General features: G+C 42.1%; 1 protein-coding gene across 2 annotated transcripts in view; it reads right to left on the bottom strand.

Annotated features, from left to right (window-relative positions):
* ANKRD6 (ankyrin repeat domain 6) overlaps positions 1-13,715 on the bottom strand; it is a 114,962-nt gene that overhangs the window by 55,059 nt on the left and 46,188 nt on the right. For both annotated transcript variants that reach the window (XM_074862071.1, XM_074862072.1), the window contains exon 3: positions 2,397-2,552. The gene's annotated coding sequence lies outside the window, so the exon portion shown is untranslated. The remainder of the gene's footprint in view (positions 1-2,396; positions 2,553-13,715) is intronic.

The raw sequence follows: 13,715 nt of genomic DNA, 5'->3' as shown, positions 1-13,715 counted from the left end.
ACCATGACATCTCCTGTCAACGGTAAATCACTGTGATTTATTTAGAATTAAAACACTCACACCAGAAAAGAAATGCAAAAACAAGTGGTGCAGAAAGTATCAGCAAATCTCAGTAATGACTTGTGTTCTGCATGGACTTTAGAAATCACGCCACACTCTCAGATTTTATTTCCAAGCCCTAAGCTGCTTCTGGCAATGATCCCACAAGCCCGGCTCATCCTCCAGCATTGAGACTGCCTTATTTCCCAGAAACAATAAAACAGCTTAGTGCATGGAAAGTCCCTCCTTGTGCATAGGATGGGGCTTTCTAGGGGGACAGTTTCTGACTTTCTCTTGAGAAACCCAACCATCATCACAAACCTTATTCCAGCAGGTGTACAGGGTACTACTGCAACATGCTGTACACAACCAGGTCGGGAACAAACACATTATATGACATCAAACACGTACCTTATTCAGAATCGTCAGAGTCCCCCAGCTGCAACCCCTCCTCATGTGAAGTAGGCTAACTGGAGAAAGCTATTCTTTTCTCTCTGCCTGTATCACATTTACATATATGCACAAACATGTATATGTATGTGACACACATGCAACTCATCTCTATATCCATCATCAATTTAACAGCTAAATAATATTACAGAACTACATCCTTCAGTCATTGTGACTCCAATAAAACACTTATCCACTTCCCTATACACTCACATATGCTTTCTGCATGTAGCTGAGAGGATGAAAACACTATTTTACACAAACATACCTACATATGGATGCACATACATACAAGCACATAAAAACACAGATCTCATTTCTAAGGAACTATGTGCATTCATACAGAGTGTTTGGGCTCTTAACATTGAAAACTGCAGAAGTTGAAGATTTTAAGGAACTATGTCTCCAGACTTTGGTCTTTCATCTTCCTCTCCATCCAGCACTACAGTCCTGGTCTGCATACCAGGGAAGTAGTAGGCACTGTACACACATTCATGTAAGCTGACAAAAACACTGTCTTCCACAGAAAGCATTACAGGCTCCACCTATCTGAAAAGCCAGTATCTCACAATGCTTTCCTGTACCTGAGTATTCATATAGCTGTGATTCCTTTTTAAGTAGAAAATGGAATAAATAAAACAGGTAATTGCAATCTGTTTCTAACAACGTATTTCTCAGTCTGCCATTGCTTTAATTATGGTAGCAAAGATTGACTTGGGTTTTTTTTTTCTTTCATGTATATCAGAATTGTAGGTGCCTTGGTATGTCAAGCAGGACTATTTCATTTTAACATATTTGCTGTTACGATAGCCTCAGAAGACACGCATCTTGCTTTCATTCAAGGTTCAGGAAACAGCATTGCTGTACCATGCATAAAAAGTTACTAATCGATAATGTATATACCTCAGACAAATATCTCAGCTGATCAAGCACTCCACAAAAGGAAATTCCCCAGACTGCTCTGAGGGAAACCAGTCACTGAATTTTAAGCATGTTCTCCCAGCTGGGTCTGGGCAGAGCACAGGTGATGTGTCTCAAGGGATGGGCTCCACAGGCAGACCTCTTTCAGCTGTGGAAAGGCAGGAGTGGTACCTGGGTTCGAACGCCTAGGCAAGGCCTGGGCATTGGAGTCACGTCCCTCCAATCTTCCCAGCTGCTGCCTCATACTCTGTAGCATCCCACATAGTATGCGATCCTTTGGGTCTACAAGTTCATCTCTCAAAGTCTAGAGCTACAACTTACAAAACACCTAATGCAATTTGCAGTGCATTTCTGAACAGTGTCATTCACTATTCAAAAGTAAAAGGGAATTGAAAATCACGGAGAAAACAGCAAGCATCCTGAAGATGTTCTCTGTCTCTGCCATTGGAAACTCTTGTTGTCCACCTGTGTCCTGGAGAAGGCAGACCAGGATGCTGTCCTCTTCATTTCTGTGCAGCTTCCCTGCTTGAGTGGGTGAACATGGCCCACAAAACAGGATATCTCTTCTCCTGATACAGCTGTGCAGGCATTTTCCCATGCAACCTTCATATCAGCCCCAGGAGCTGATCCCTCCCAGGTGATCTTTTTCCCAGACAAAGCAGTTCTCCTTCCTAGGAACCAGCGTCTTGCTTAGGGAAATCCCATTTCAATAGGACGCTTCACACTTTTCTTCACTAGTCTCCACCCATCGGTCCTTAGAAATGCAGTTCAACAGGGGTGGACATGGACAGCAGAGGAGATAAGGAACTACATACTCCAAAGGACACAGCAGTGTGACATAAATACCATAACCCGGCACCACAGGTAAACCTCTGAGCTTTTCTCAATCCCTATTTACCCGGGAACTTTAATGCATTCCTGCATGGCGTTATTTTTATACATTTTAGACAAAAAATATCAAAAAGTCAGATTTGCTTTTTACTCACTCTTAAGGATCCACTGTTCAGTTTTTTCTGATGAACATTTTACATCTGTGTCTTGCAGGGCAACCTCTGGCTGAGGACAATGGGGATGCCAGCTTCAGTCTTTTCCAGTGCTGACAGCAACAGTGAGTCTCTGTACCAAGGTACGGTACGCTGCTCCTGTATGAGCAGAAACACATCATAAATGGAGTGTCAAAGCAGACCGAGGAGTACAGAAATGTAATACCACTATTGTCTGCAGCATTCGACTGCCTGAATACACCTGGGCAAACCCAGCCATTTCCTCCTGAGGTTTTCACACTCACTTCCTGCTATAAACCATTCAAACCATGTCTCTCCAGTTTGGTTGCCACTAACTGATCTCTGAAAATGCAAAGCAGTAAGAGATGCACAATTAAACAAAGGAAAACGAGACAGAGACCTTCGTATCTTCACAGAAATCATACGACAAATCAATAAAATTGGAAAAAGGACCTGTTCTGCTTCTCTGTCACTAGTACCTTCCCCACCACATCTCACTGTCACCCCAGCTCAGGTATTGCATTTCAGCCACAGCACCTAGGTGGACGTGAGCGAGTAGATTTTCCTCTGGCTATGGGAACTTAGTAGGCATATTCACTAAGGTTTCCATTCTCAGACTGTGATCCCTCTCTTGTTCTCTTTCCACCAACACTCCTACTAGCTCCCATTTCTTGCTGCTTTTCAAGGTTTATTTGTTGCCCTAACTGTCATTACATCCTTTCTAAAGTCTGTGTATCCCCTCTAAACTCCAGACACACTACAATGTTAGCAGTATTCATGAGTAGATGAAAAGACTTACAGGCCTGCACTGCCAAAACAATCAGATCTCTACCATTCCTGGGTCATAAATTCAACCCTTGAGGCATGCATGGGTGGAGGGGCCTGGGGTTCATGGTGGTTTCCTTTTCAAAGGCAAAATGGCAGCTCTGTACATCTGTAGAAAAGGAAGTTGCAGAAGCTTCCCCAGGGCACAGAGCCAGAGCGAGCAGCTGCCACTTTAACAAGGAGGAAATGGACTTTTACTCTCCCCCTAAAATCCCTGTGGTAGACGCAAAGGATCTGCTAGAGACCGGGCTGCTGGTAAAACAGAGCAAGCCATAAAAGTAAATGATGTGCTCAATTATCGCCTCTAAATGGCAACAACCACACTGGGGAGAAAGGGGACTCTGCTTTCTAAAGCCCACTGACAGGCTACAGAAACACAGTTTAAAACGACAACAAGCTTCCCTGGCCCACTTCTTACACCCAGCAAGGATACATATTTCACATGAAAGCTGATAGCAAATGGCGGGGGTGGGTATTCTAGCAAAGCATTACTCCACGCTTGCCTGCTTCTTGCATGCTTCCCTAGGTATCTGCTTGAGGCCAGCGCTAGGAGAAAGACTTGTGGACTAGCTGTGTTTCACCATTCTCACAAACAGGTGAGAGAAAGGCTGCCAAAGAGCGTATGACCCCTCATGCAGTAAACTCACCCACATCTTATAATGGTGGGGGGTTTTTTTGTTCTTGGGTTTTTTGGGGTTTTTTTTTTTGAAAGAGTGATGCCTTTTCAAATGAACCTTTTTGTTAAACAAAACTGGAGAAGCAGTCATCTCCCCTTACAGTTAGAGAGGAAACCAAACAGTCTGCCTGGAAGTGCCTGTCTCCACGGGCTAGAAATAAACCCTCTGGTCTCAGTGCAATGTCACTGCTTGTTCAAAGATGTTCACAAATGATGGAAGTCACCTGGCCTGCTTGAACTTTTGAGAGCTGCAGACAGAAAACTGCTAAGAATAAATAATCCCTCTTGATCTCTGAAGCAGAAATCATTGCCAAAATGCCAGTCCAGTGACTTCAATTAGAAAATGCTGCTGGAAGACCTCATCATCCCTCTTTCCTTCTAATTAACATGTCTGCATAATTCAGCTTCTTTTCCTATCCTTCATCCTAATGCATTGAGATCAGCAGATGTGTTTATGTACAAAAAAACCTGATAATACAGAAAGGCAATGGAAAACTAACCACTAGTTACGTCTGTGACAACGCTTTGGTACTTTTTTGCTATGTTGTCAATGACAATGTCATTGTGTTGCAAATACACCTGTTTTAATTAGAAATAATACTTGAAATATAAAGAAACAAATAAATAATCTGTATCTAAACTACAGGTAGACTATTAATAGCCATGTTCAAGATGATGTGCAAAAATATGTAGCCTGACGTTAGAATCACAGAAATGGAGAGAGATCTCCAGAGCTCATCTAATCCCTTCTTACAGCTTTTACCATAGCTATGGTTACCACAATTTTTCTGGGATTCTTTTTCCAGTCTCGCAGCATCAAAGGCAAAACTTTAAACTGCCTTGTTTGGAAACCATTCTTCCTTTCTCAAAATCCTTATCATTCCCAGAGGATAGCTTCAATCCCTGGGAAAGTTATGGAACAAATCCTTCTGGGGGCTGTCACAAGTCAAACGCAGCACGTGATTGGGAAAAGCCAGCAGGGATTCACCAAGGGCAAATCATGCTTGACAAACCTGATCGTCTTCTATGACAAAGTAACCTGTTTGGTTGATGTGGGATGGGTGGCGGACATTGTCTACCTGGATTTCTCCAAGGCTTTTCATACAGTTCCCCACAGCCTCCTCCTAGAGAAACTGATAACACTATGGTCTAGACAAGTGGTCTGTGTGGTGGGTGGGGAACTGGCTGACAGGCTGCACCCAGAGGGTGGTGGTAAATAGCTCTTTTCAAAACTGACAACCTGTCACGAGTAGGGTCCCCCAGGGATCGATATTGTGTCCAACGCTGTTTAATATCTTCATAAGTGATCTGGATGATAAGAACAAGTGTACCCTGATGAAGTTTGCTGATGGTATCAAACTGAGTGGGGAAGTGGACACTTCAGAAGGGAGAGCCATGCTGCAAGAAGATCTGGGTAGGCTGGAAGAGTGGGCTAACAAGAACCTTATGAAGTTCAACAAGTACAAACATAAGGTCTTGCACCTGGGAAAACATAATCCAGGAGGGCAGCACAGACTGGGATATACTTGGCTGGGGAGCAGCTCTGTGGAAAGGGACCTGGGGGTCCTGATGGACAACAAGCTCAAGATGAGTGAAAAGTGTGCTGCAGTGGCAAAGAAAGCCAACAGGATGCTGGGTTGTGTCAACAAGGGCATCACCAGCAGAGATACAGAAGTCATTATCCCACTCTACTCAGTGCTTGTCAGGCCACACCCAGAGTACTGTGTTGAGTTTTGGTCCCTGCTATACAAAAAAGATGTGAACAGGCTGGAGAGGGTCCAGAGAAGGGCCACAAAGATGGTCAAAGGGCCAGGCAGCCTGCCAGATGAGGAAAGGCTGAGAGAACTGGGTTTGTTCAGCCTTGAGAAGAGAAGGCTTGGGGGAAACCTTATCACCATGTTCTGGTATTTAAAGGGTGGCTACAAAGAAGATAGAGACTCCCTTTTTTACAAGGAGTGACATGGAAAAGACGAGGGGTCATGGGTACAAGTTACTCCTGGGAAGATTCCGACTGGACACAAGAAGGAAATTTTTCACACTAGAGTAATCTCACCAGGGAAGTGGTGGATTCCCCAATATTGGACACTTTTTAAGATTCAGCTGGACAGGGTGCTGGACCATCTTGTCTATATTGGGCTTTTGCCAGAAAGGTTGGACCAGATGATCCCTGAGGTCCCTTCCAACCTGGTACTCCATGATTCTATGATATTAACACCACTTCCCCTAAGTTTGTGGAAATTAAGCCCCATGTCTTTATTCCACTGCTCCCACTTCTTCCTTCTCTGAAAATCACAAATGCCTTTTTTTTTTAAAGGAAAAATTAGGAAAACAACCCCTTACCAGTATTACTTAAAGTAGAATAAAACAGCTATACATCTCTCTTTCCCTTCCTCACATCCCTCTCTTGGATGAAAATTTTTTCCCGGTACACTTCAAGATGCACGCTGGGCATTTACTTTTTTATAAGGAGATGAGATAGTCCTCTCTGACTATCAAGAACCTTTACTATCATTAACAAACTCAGGTGTAAACTTGATTTTTTTTTTTTTAAGGTGAAGACCCAGCAGCTCTTTAAAATATAAATAGGTAGTTTAGATGCTATGCTTCCAACTCCTTGTTCAAGGATCTTCAACTTTTATTTCTGCAAGCAAGTCAGAATGTAGAATCTGACCCACTAGCAATCACATAAATAAGCACAAAAAATACCAGCTACTGACAGTGAGTTTAAGTCAGACAACAGGAAAAGAATTAGACATGAAATCACCTTCGTGTCCTAAAGGCCTAATGCAAACATGAAGGGTGGTTGTATCAATATGGAGGACAGTCCTAACCTAAGTAAAGCAGCCACAGATGCGTTTACTGGGCCCAAATGTGTGCTGCAAGCAAACCCCCAACCTCTCCGACTTTGATGCATCAAGTCTCGACACCAGAAAGCACTCTGTATGAGAGGCTGCATGGCAAGGAGACCCCAACACCTCCACACCTGAAGTGGGACCCGAGTCCTGGGCTGCACCTGGGCAGTAAGGCTGCCAAGCAGGACCCTGCTCGGTGGCATTTCTACCCATAGACAGGACAACACCATGACCCCTCTGGGAAGGAGCTCAGGAAGGAAACCAAGAGCTGCGAGCTTCATGGCCAGTGTATAAGGCTTGATAGGGAAAAATGCAAGCGTTTGTTCTTGCGCAGCCTTCCATTACCCCAGACAGGCTGCTGGGTGTGCGGAGCTGTGCTGCCTGAGGGCTCAGGACAGATGGGCAGCACGCCAGAGGACAACCAAGTTCAGCTGAACAAAACAAAATGGGGGAGTTTGATTTTGGCTTTCACCCCAACCACCACACTGATCCCGTCCAGACTAAAATTTAATAAAAATAGTCCAAGTTGGCTTTCTTCTCTTTTCTTTTACAACGTGGTCCACTGAAACACAAGCTGTTGACAATACAAAATGCAGTAACACTGAACCTAAGCTGTAACTCAACTCACAGACTGCAAAAGAAGATTAACTTAACAAGACCTAAGTTCAACTCCTTTTATTCTTTGCTGCATAACTTAAGTCATTACTAATTAGCCATGCTTTTAAGAAGTTCTTGCAACTAATACGAATGTTAGTTTTAAAGTTCCTGCTTATATGATGCTTCAAGATTTAAATCATGTTTCAGTTCCCTTACGACACTGTAAGTATCTGTGGATTAACTGTCATTGGACTAAGCAAGGCAAAGCAAAATATAGGCCATTTGCACAAATCATGTAAAAAATTATTTCTTGTTATTCATTTATTCCATCTGCTTTATAGTACAGCACGTCTCTCTAGGGCTCCATATTTCAGTGTAACAAGAGCTAATACTGGTACTTAGCAAGTTGGAAATATAAGTCTAACCTCTCAAGTTAATTACAAACTCGGGTATCTGAGCTTTAAGGTAACCAGCTCAGAAAACTGTGATTTCTGCTCCGTGAGATCCTGCTTATACACCTTGATGAACTGCTGCTCCTCTTAAAACTACAGTTCATTAATGAATAGAGAAGACAATTTACCGACAGATAATTCAGCCCATGGCCAAATACTGACAGCCCGAGGTATTCAACCCCTTTTTCCCTTTGGTCTTCATAGGCAAAGCCTGTTACCAGACCCCTGTGCCTACCAGTGCAGTTTTGGAAGGACAGCAGCAACCAACAGTAGGGGAGCAACAGGGCAAGGACTACTTACAGAAGCTGAATTATTCAAATCCATGGGGTTGCATGGGAATCACCCACACTGAAAGAGCTGGTTGATCATTTCTCTGTCACAGAAAATCATGGTGAAGAACTCCCTTATAACTGGAAAAGGCTAACATTACACCTACCTTCAGATGGGATAGATAGGAAGGAGGACCCAGGGAAATACAGGCTACTTAGGTTACCTCAGTCCCTGGAAAAATCATGGAGCACATCCTCGTGGAATGCACGTCCCAGCATATGCATGATGAGAAGGTAAAGCATGAACAGCCAGCCCATCCACGCTCGACTAATCAGTGAGCTATTGTTTAATACCAATGACCCCAACAATGGCACTGAATGCACCTTTGGCATATCTGCGAATGACACTAAACCGGGGGAATGGCTGACATGCTAGAAAGTACTATTGATCCATCAAGTTTGACAAACTTCAAGACTGAGCCAATTGATATCTTCAAGGAGAAGCATGAAGTTCTGCACCAGGGCAGAATAGCCCATGGACATGTACAGGCTGGCAACTGACCAGACGAGCAAAAGCCCTGCTAATGAACCCAGGCGTTACAGTGGTCCCTGCGCTTAATGTAAACCAACAGCCTGCTTCCACTGTGAATAAGGCAAACTCCATACTGCACGACATTAATAGGGAACATGACCAGCAGATCAAGGGAAGTTATTTATCCATCACTTCTGAGGCCACATCTGGGAGACTGTGCCCCATTTTGTACCCCCTGAGCTCAAGAAGGGGGTTGAGAAACTGGAAGGGTTCCAGGAAAGGGCTACCAACATGGTCACGAACCTCAAGTATGAACTGCAAGGAGAGGCTGAGAGAGCACAGCTCATTTAGTCTGGCAAAGAATAGGCTATGGTTGATCTAATAGCAGCTTATAATGGCTTGAGCAGTAACTTGGATGATTGAGAAGGTAACAGAGCCAAACGTTTTTTGCAGTAGCAGAAAATGATGTAACAAAGGAAAACAGGCACAAGTTGAAATTTGGGAGATTCACAATGGACATTAGGAAGAAATTCCTTACTAGGAAGGTAGTGCAGTGCTGGAACAGGTGACAGAGACATGGTGGAATCTCCAGCCTTGGAAATATCCAAGACCCAGTTAGACAATGCCAGGGCAGCCCTGATCTGGTGCAGTGGCAGGTCTGCTTCAAGCAAGAAGCTGGATTAGATGACCTCAGAAGGTCCCTTCCAACCAACATGCTATGAATCTACTGTAGATTAAGCCACCTTGACCTAATGATGACTTACTTATGCACGGAGAAAGAAACATTATTGCAAAATACAAGTACTCTGCCTCTTAAATTCAACCACACTTCCATTTTTTAAAAGGTACCAAATATAATCAAGAACCCATATCTATGTGCAGTATTTATTTTTACTTTTATTTCCTACAATTTTTGACTATTCTGCTAAAACTTGGTATTTTGCAAGGTCAGTGCACATGTATTGAGAAATGTCATACCACAGAGAATGTAACTGTGATCACATAGGCTCATGTTATTACTGAATTCATATAATTACCCCTCTTCACCCTGCTTTTTCCAAATGTAAAGGTATGCTGAGAACAGCTGGTTTTGTAAAAGTGGTCAGAATACATTTATATTATAGCTCCCTTCACCACCACCCAGACATTTCAAATGAGGTCGATTTCTCCATTTGGTAACCCTCAGTTTTGAAGACCATCAGAAGCTACTACTGTTCATTAATTTCCATTTTTTGTGGCTACTTCTTGGATGAATTTATACACTATTTCTACTTAGGAACAAACGGTGTATCCTGAAAACAGGTTCCCAAGGTTCAGAGGCTGTACAAAGAGCACAGGTTATGTGCTATTACAATTGCATTTGGGAACTGGAAAAATAGCACGTTCTTTTTTTAAAAAAACCCACAAACTACCCAGAAATATTAGTTCTGTAAACCTGATAAAGCCTAATTCAATTTAATTTTGATTAGCTGTATCATTCTGTTCACCTCACCAGGTTCAGCAGGAACACAGTATGATTTCACTTGGGTATCTTATCTCTTACCTTACTACTTGAAAACTAACAGAAGCAACTTTACACCTACACAAATAGTTTATCTGGCAATTAATATCTAGAATGCAGACTGCAATTTATGAAATTACCGCAACATGATGCTAATTTACACATTATTTGTTAAAGACTACTTACAATCTGAAACTTGGTTTTAAGAAAAGGGTCCAGGAGGTGAAATAGGTCTCAATGAAAATATTACGAATCTGCTCAATTTAAAAATAAAATAACATTTTTTCTAATGGCTTTTTGAACAGCAAATACACCTGCAACGCAAAGGTCAAATTTCCCCCTCTATTCTACCAGTACAGACTCTGTTTTTTCAGTGCCTTTATCGAGAACAAAGCTTTTCCTCACAATTGCAGCTTCACTAACAAATAAGCTACAGATGCATACAACAGCACAGTTTCTACAGTATTTTACCATAGTTAGAAAGAGTTGGGAGTTAATTAATTTCTGTCAGTAAAGTATGACTCTCACACCAGACATCAGCTCTGCAGGATAAAAAGGATGGTACTTTTGCATCGTTTGCAGAGCATAGCTGCGTGTTAAGCTCAACTCTATTTTTAGAAGAAAACACCTATCTTTTCAGTTATTCAGTGATAACTACTGAACAAAGTGTTGGAAACAGACACAAGGATTAAAAGTGAATAATTTGTGATATTAATAAAATGTGAACTCTTAACTATGGATAACAGTCCCTCAGCATTATCAGCTCTCAAGGTAGTCTTAAAATAAATCTATATTTCTATTGCAGCATTTACCAATGACCACCAGCAACTGAAAAAATGCATGTTTTCTGAGCACAGTAAACAAAGCGAAAACGCTGAACAAATCCACCTGCTCAGCCCCCCCAGTACGAAGTAAAACCTTGCTATCAAGAGCAGGTCTAATACCGTTGCTTTTCCCAGGTACAAAAAAGCAGTTTACTGTAAACTCATAAATGAGTTCCTCCTCTGAAGTCCAAGCAAAGTGGCTACAAAAACTTTCCAACTTATATTAAATCCATACTGGGTGCTTACACTGGTACATGGAAAAATAAAACATGTAGTTGGCAATTCATATTTTAATGCCTTCTACAGATAGTTTAATAAACACAGAATATATGATGTTTTGCAGATCATCTTTGAGCCTGATTCCTACATGGACAGCTATCTATTTTGTTCCTTTAAGCACTTCAGTAGTCTGATCAGAGAAGTTCTAAACCTAAAGGCACTGCCAATAACTTGGATATATGCCCTTTTTCGTTAGATGAATCTATCAGAGAAATAGTGGAAGTAGTATTGGTAGGGACTGTTAGCACCTTTCCCAAGGATGAGCAAAATATCAGCAACTCAGAAGTGATGGCTGGGACCCTTGCTCAGTAAACCATTTCTTCATGTTGATAGTCTTGGCAACTTCCTCTCTGCCACTGACCTCCAGCTGGAGGAAAGTTATTCTGTAGGTGAGGCTGGAGCAGCTGAGCATCACCTGGCAGCACCAGGTTTGCTTCAATACTACATGATTTTGAAACACTGCAATGGGACTGAAAAGGCACAAGTGGCCAGGTAGCTTTGCTTGCTGTGTCTTTTTTAAATTAGTTTTTACTTTCCCTAATTGAAAAAGCAAAAAGCTGCTATACTGCACTTGTTGCTTAACATTTGAAATGAGTGGCAACATGAGTAATCTTCCACCTTCCAGATGGTTGTGCACAGAGGAGATGGCTGAAGGACAGACTATTCACGTGCTGGGGTTCCAGCACCATTGCTTCCCACACCAGTCATCACATGAAAAGTGAGGACTTCAAAATTCAGGCTACCTTCCATTTGGCCAGGTCAATGTTTTCAAGATTCCTCAGAGTCTAGCAAAACTCTAATCCTTACCTGACCCCTGTTAAGAATCCCAAACTGGAAGTCTGAGCAAACCAGGCTTGCTATGTTTATTAGCATAAATGAGATGGCTGAAGGACAGTAGAATAATACTGTAGTACTTCACACTGCAAAAAGATAATGGCACTGTGAGAAAACTTGTTTTTCTTTAACAGACTTTTCCTTTCAAAATCCACTTATTTGAACTATTTATCTTCAGAAATTTATTTTATAACTGCCTGCTAGTTTCCATCCTTGCAGGCTGCCAGAAAACAGAATTCCCCAGAGAAGAAATCAGATTCAGCTTCTCTCTGCCACGCTTACGAATTTCAATTGGGAGCTCATGAGTTGAATTGCTTTTTATTCATGTCTCATCTTCCACTGTGGCAGAGTTTTGGACAATGACAGTAAGACTAATTTTCTTACTGCAAGGTATTTCCTTTACATTTGAATAAATAGTTTGATCTTTATACATGAAGCAGTTTTCAGCATGGATTTTATAAAACATCTGAAGAGGCAGAAATAGTATACCCTGGTTTTCTCTCAGATTACAAACTGAGGTATTAAGAATAAAAGCAAATATTTAAAATATAGTTTTAAAAAATCAAAAAACCCCTTAATAGGACAGGATCTCACTCACTGGTTTTGTGTCTCTCTGGGATGTTCTTTGTCCTTCTGTTCTGCTTCCATCTTTTCATGCCTCCATCTCAAAGCCTGTCTCCTGTCAGTCATCTGCACTCAATCTGCTTGCTAATACAATACTTTCCCTTCCTTCCTTTGTATCAGAGCCCCTGAGCTCCTCAAAGTCTCCCCCTCCATTGTAGAGATTCAGATCACCACTTCTTATGGAGCCTCAGTTCAATTTAGGGGATCAAACAAGACATTCTCCTCTTTTATCACTTCATTTACACATTACAAAATACTGAAATGTACAACTAGTTTACAATGCACCTACAAGTGGTTGCTGGAAACTACTGGTATAAATGCATTGACTTTGGATGCATTAGTGGAAGCATGGTTGAAAACTGTGCTGCCAGAGGGCAAAACACCAATTCTCTACCTACTACCAAACTCAGATCCTCAGATTTTATACAGAAATCGCTAAAATCAGTAACAGAAAACTGCAAGGAGAGCATCTGGAAGGCAAATAAAAATTGGGGAAAAAAAAGATAAAAATCAAGGTTTAATTATCCCTACTTCCCCAGCCCAGCACACAGCTACTGAGGTTGATGTTATTACCATGACAGCTCAACTTTTACTACAACCACCACTGAGTGACAGTTGCACAGCATTACACCATTGCCCAGAAACAGCTATACAAACACAGAAGAGAAAATGATCCCTGCCCTAAATTTGAGAGAAAAGCCCAGAGGCAGCAACTGGACAGACAGGCACACAGTGTAGAAGGGATTCAGCAAAACCAGTTTAAGAGCCCAGGCACGCTAGTGGCATCTTGGTTACAATTCTTTTTGCAAGCATCACAGTAAAGGAAGGGGGAGGTGCTGAGTGAGGCTTCCCAGGCAGCACCATGGATGTTTTCATGTAGTTCTTGCTGGGCATGCGTGTTTGTGTCAAAATGGGCCAAGGAGGGAACAGGAGGCGACATCCTGAATCAGCCAGGGATGCAATCGAACTCTTAACACCAAATAAAAGATTAAAAGTCTCCACTAGCTCCCCCCTGCCACAAAATGGCTACTATCTT

Source organism: Strix uralensis, chromosome 3 (genome assembly GCF_047716275.1).
Source record: "Strix uralensis isolate ZFMK-TIS-50842 chromosome 3, bStrUra1, whole genome shotgun sequence".
Taxonomy (NCBI): domain Eukaryota; kingdom Metazoa; phylum Chordata; class Aves; order Strigiformes; family Strigidae; genus Strix; species Strix uralensis.
This window is presented reverse-complemented; position numbering and strand designations above follow the sequence as displayed.